Source organism: Dasypus novemcinctus, chromosome 11 (genome assembly GCF_030445035.2).
Source record: "Dasypus novemcinctus isolate mDasNov1 chromosome 11, mDasNov1.1.hap2, whole genome shotgun sequence".
NCBI classification, from domain to species: Eukaryota; Metazoa; Chordata; class Mammalia; order Cingulata; family Dasypodidae; genus Dasypus; species Dasypus novemcinctus.
In genome coordinates this window covers 78,280,993-78,287,088 of record NC_080683.1, presented here as the reverse complement: position 1 = coordinate 78,287,088, position 6,096 = coordinate 78,280,993, and the positions used below count along the sequence as shown (strand labels likewise).

At 35.6% G+C, this 6,096-nt stretch overlaps 1 pseudogene; it reads right to left on the bottom strand.

Annotated features, from left to right (window-relative positions):
• Positions 1-505: 505 nt before the first annotated feature.
• Positions 506-1,756, bottom strand: LOC101441118 (histone acetyltransferase type B catalytic subunit-like; annotated as a pseudogene).
• Positions 1,757-6,096: the final 4,340 nt, after the last annotated feature.

The window sequence follows — 6,096 nt, the reverse complement described above, 5'->3', positions numbered from 1 at the left end:
TTCTTTTCTGACATGAGAATTTTAGGTTATACATTTCCCTTAACATATTATTTTTATTTTATTATGTATTGTAGTTAATACATAATATTTTATTATGTATTTTATTATGTATTGTAGTTAATTTCCAGTTCCTATTTTTAATAGCTATTATGAGTAATGAAGTATCTGAAAATGTGTTTTAAAACTTCAATGTATTGTACACTACAAATTATTCTTGATTTTTTAAATCACAACTAAGCATTTATTTTACTGTTTGAGAAGGGAAGCAATTGCAGTGGTATTTCAGAAGTTATATCTTTTTTTTTAATGCAATATATGCTCACGACTTTAAACAGTATTTTAAAATATACAATCTCTCCAAAAGAAAATATTCAACTAAAGATAAGATAGGTAACATTTAATGTAAGTAAATGTTATAAGATTTTAAAATTAAAGTCATCATGGGATTTTTTGCAGCACACATGAACAAGAATTTGCAAGCTTCTTGTACAAAGCAGTAGAATCTTTACTCTTGAGCAAGTCATTCAATAACTCTTCAATAGTCTTCCACAAGTTCTTGAAAGCTTTCTTCCAGCTGTTCATGCTTCTTGTTTATTTCTATTTAGTTCATCTGGTTTGTCAGTTCTTCTGATCTGAGACATTTTCTCATCTTGGCAAGATCTCTCTGCTTTTTCTTATATGGACTTATTAGTCTTCTTTTAATATCCAATCTATAGCTTCTGTATTGTTCAGCATCACTCATATCAGTTACTAATAGTCGAAAATTTTCACAAACCGGTCTAGCATATTGCTTATTTATTTTGAACTTGCGTTGTGCCTCTATTGCCATATCGTCATTGAATTCTTGCATTAACTTTTCCTGGGAAAAATAGGGCAAATCTTGACCAAGCTTCACAAACACAAAGTCTCTTAATTTCACATAGCTTTTGTATGGATCTTCCGCTGTAATATCAAGAACCAAAGGAAATGCAATATAGTATCTATGAACTGTTTCCGGAAGTTGAACACCATGGCCTTGACCTTGAATTGGAGTCAATATCAACATCTGAATTACACGTGGTCGGGTTTTGTCTGGGTACACATAGTAATTATAAACTGTCATGTAGCCCACGGTCGCAAAGAGCGTAGCTCCTTTATTATACTTCTCAAATACTAGAAAGTACTGCCATCTTTCATCATCCACGTCAATAAAGCTAGCGGTTTCAATAAACCACATCAAAAAGGTCTGAAGCCTTACATGATATTCTCGAATGCCTCTACATATCATGTCAGCCTTCTATATATGAAAGGTAAAGTTTTCTCCTCCAGTTGGACTAAGAACTGAGTATGTATGCAGTAAGGTTCCAAATGGCTTGAAATCAACTTCCTCTCCCAGCAAAGAGAGAAAGTCATTTGTGTTTGTGCGAGATCCAGAGGGAATGATCTGCCCAGTTCTTCCCTTGACATCATCTGCCTTCACACAGTTTTCATCAATTTTAGATGCATATTCAACACGGAACATTGTTAACAGGCAACCAGCAATATAGTATAAAAGGATCTTCAGATCTTTGTAACCAAAAGCAGGTTCATCATCCCCAAAGAGTTGATGGGTATATTCAGGAAAGAAAATTCTAATGTAATTTTCAAGATGTTCAGGAAAACAAATTAATTTTAGTTCAATCGCTGTGTTGGTGTTACACTTGTACTCTGCCAGTTTCTTCTCCAATGCACTTTTATATTCAACCAAAAATTTCTCCATAGCATCAAATCCCACCATTTCCAAAGTATTTTTGATTTTTAATTAAAATGTCTGTGCATCTTGGAACATATTTGTCTTATATCATTTCTTTGAAGTATGATGAGGCCTACTTTATGATATAATCCTTGTTTATTACTTTCATATGTTTCAATTGTGCTTGGAAAGAGCCTCAAAATTGTGGATAATATATTCAATTATGTACCTTAAATTAAATATTGTAATTGGGTTTTTTTTTTTTGTTTCTTTTTACTTTTTCCCACAAATAACTTTTTAATATACTTAGAGTATAAGACAGTAATTTTTAGATCACAATTCATTTAAATTTAAAGGTCTATTTTTCTATCTTATAGATTTAGAGTAACCTTTGTGGTGTGAGGTATATTTAAGCATTTTCTAAAAGGAGAAAACCACTTCAATTTGAGTTGTGTGGTTGAAACCAAAGTGTTTGTGCACTTCACTTCTTCCTATTTCTATTCTTCTCTGCCTATTGGAATAAATGAAATTTTTTTCTAAGGTATTTTCTGCTTTAGATCATATGGGATGTTGCCTGACCCATGTCTCTCTACAATTTTATTTAAGTTTTTAAGTATATCATTCACACATAAACATACATAAACAATAAGTGTATAGTAATAGTTGTGGACTTACGAAACAAACATATATAATATCATATAGGGCTCTAATATCTCACCTTACAACCAATACCTTGCATTTTTGTGAAACAAAATTATTGATTAAAGAGAATCCTCAGAATATTACTACTAACCAAAGGATCTTACATTTGGTGAATTTTCCACCCAACCCACCCTATTATTATTTTTTTTTATATCATTTATATGTGAGCATATATAGACAATAAGTGTAAAGTAAAGTTGTAGACTTACAAAGCAAACATGCATAACATCATAAAGGGGTCCCATACATCAACCCACCACCAACACCTTACATTATTGTGAGATGTTTGTTATAAATTATGAAAGAATATTATAAAACTCTTACTACTAACCATAGTCCTTATTTTACATTTGATGTATTTTCCCCTCAATCTACCCTATTACTAATATTTAAATATGTTTAAACATTATACATAATGTTTATGACAGAAGTTATAAACTTACAAAACAATCATGCACATGTGCAGAAATCCCATACAACTCCCTTCTGTCAAGACACCACATCATGGTGGAGTATTTGTTACAGATTGTGAGATAATAGCATCCGATTTTTATCAGGTCCACAGTTTATATTTGTCATACTTTTTCACACTGCCCCATTATCAACATGGTGCATCTTTGGCATAGATGCAGGAATATTGTATTATTACAGCTTTTTAAAAAGATTTATTTATTTTTAAAATTTATTTCTCTCCCCTTCCCCCCCTCCACCCCCCCCCCCCCCCCGTTATCTGTTTTCTGTGTCCATTTGCTGCGTATTCTTCTGTGTCCATCTGCATTCTTGTCAGTGGCACCAGGTCTGTGTCTCTTTTTGTTGTGTCATCTTGCTGTGTCAGTCCATAGGTCACTCCAGTTGTATTTTTCCCATGCTTCTCCACATGTCCACCACCCTACAGTAGTGATGTACATCTCCTCTAGCTCACAAAGTACACTCTTGCGTCTGTACCATCAACCACAATTCTCATCCTCCTCTGGGTTTACTGTGTTATTCAGACCCTAGATTAATGTCTAGCTTTCTGTCATTTGGAATTTACATCCCTAGACTACCATTTTCAGCCACATTCCCATTTATAAAGCAGCTGTTACTCACAATAATGTGTTATCATCAACTCTGTACATTTCTTCACTTTTACAGTAAAGTTAATTAAAACTTCCATATACATTAAACATCAATAGTCCATCTCAGTACTCCTCTTATCTCCTTTAAGAATCCATCATCTACTACCAAATTTTGAAGACATATTCCTACATTTTCTTCTGGAAACTTTATGGTTCTTGAGGTTTTCATTCCATTTTTGTATACGGTGTAAGGTAGAGGTCCTTTTTCCTTCTTTTGGCTATGGATAACCAGTTCTCCCAGTGCCATTTTTTGAATGGACAGTTCTGCCTGAGCTGGGTGGGTTTGACAGGTTTGTCAAAAATCAGTTGATCCTAGATGTGAGGATCTGTTTCTGAACCATCAGTTTATTTCCATTGGTTTATGTGTCTGTCTTTATTCCAGAACCATACTGTTTTTACCACTGCAGCTAGGTAATATGATTTAAAGTCTGGAAGTGAGAGTCCTCCAACTTCACTTTTCCTTTTTAAGATAGTTCTAGCTAGTCAGCACCCCTTACCCTTCCAAATAAATTTGATAGTCATGCTTTCCATTTACTTAAAAAATTTTGGCGGAATTTTTATTGGGATTGCATTGAATCTGTACATCAATTTGAGTAGAACTGGCATCTTAATGATATTTAGTCTTCCAATTCATGAGCATGGAATGTTCTTTCAATTATTTAGGTCTTTTTTATTGCTTTTAACAATGAGTTGTAGTTTCCTGAATACAAGTGCTTTACATCATTGGTTAAGTTTATTCCTAATATTTGGTTTTTATCTGTTATATTTTATTTTCATCACTCTTTCCACACTTTTAGTTGTTTTTAGTGTTTTAATCTTCATTTCTAGACTCTCTTCCAAGCCTATCTCTCCTGTCTTTTCATGCTGTAGCCACCCTTTAGTATTTCCTGCAAAACTGGTCTCTTGCTTACAAACTCTCAGTTTCTGTTATTCTGTGAATATTCTAAACTCACCCTCATTTTTGAAAGACAATCTTGCCAGATATAAGATTCTTGGCTGGAAGTTTTTCTCTTGCACTATCTTAAATATATCATACCACTGTCTTCTTGCTCCATGGGTTTCTGATGAGAAATCAGCACTTAATCTTATTGGGTATCCCTTCTATGTGATGCATTGCTTTTCTCTTGCTGTTCTCAGAATTCTCTGTGTCTTTGGCATTTGACATTCTGATTAGTATGTGTCTCAGAGTTGGTCTATTTGGATTTATTCAGATAAGAGTGTGTTGTTGTTCTTGGACATGTCCTCCAATAGAGATGGAAAATTTTCTATCATTATTTCTTAAAGTATTCCTTTTGCCTCTTTTCCCTGCTCTTCTCCTTCTGGGACACCCATGACATATATGTTTGCACATCTTTTGCACTTGTTTATTTCCCAGAGACCTTGTTCAATTTTTTCCATCTTTTCTCCATCTGTTCTTTTGTATATTCACTTTCAGAGACCCTGTCTTAAAGCTCACCAATCCTATCTTCTGTCTCCTCAAATCTGCTAATATATGATTCTAGTATATTTTTAATTTCATTTCATTCCAATAAGATCTGCTATTTTTCTATGTATGCTTTCAATTTCTTCTTTGTGCTCATCATTAATCTCTTTAGCCATCTCATTGAATTTATTAAGGAGATTTGAACAGCTATGATTAGTTCTCTCAACTACTTTATGTCATCTGGAGGCTTATCTTGTCCCTTTATTTAGGCCATATCTTTCTGTTTCTCGGTGTGGGTTGTAATTTTTTGCTGGTGTCTTGGCAGCTTGTTTACAAGATGTATTTATTCTGGGTGCAGTTTCTCCCTTTGGTTTAGGGTTTTCTTGCCCTTTCTCCCTTGCTGGTTGTGTAGTAGGAGCCAAGGATGTAGTTGGTGCTGTAAACTGTGGAGACTCAAGCTGCCCTCACTTCCCCCAGAGACCAATGAAGCTTCCACCAATTCTCTTCCTTCCTTGCCAGAGGTAGGGACAAAGCCACAGCCATGTGAAATAATTCATGTTGTGCAGACCTAGACTGTAGTTGCCCAGAGAGACTGATGAAGCCTCAAGACTCTTTCTCCTCTGCCTAGTGCAGGAATGGAATGGCAGGTGTGGGCAGCCACCTATGCCATGAGGGTCCAAAATGACTGCAGTTGCCTTGGTAAACTTCCAACTACTCAGTTGTGCCAACCTGGAGTTACCCAGACAGGCTGATGCAGGGCCTGCCAGCTTCCTCCTTGCTAGAGGTGGAACTGAAGCCTAGGTTAGGGCTCCAGGCTAATCTGGATGAAAGAATTAATTCTCTACCATCACTGTGATTTTTCAGTCAGCCTGGATTCCCCTCAATCTGGGTCAGAGTCAAAATGGTGGCTACCTGCCTCTTTCTGACTTGGACATGTCCAAACTAACTGTTGTTAGGGTTATACTTCAGCCAGTCGAATTGACTAATCAGTAGCTGAAGTTGGTGGACAACTTCTCTTTCTCCCCTGTTCTTGAGAAATGGAGCTTCCAACCCTAGCCACAGAATAGCTCTGGGGGTGGCTTTTATCACCAGAGTAGGATGATCACCAGTCTCTGTGGCATGGCCTGTATTTTCCTGGAGAG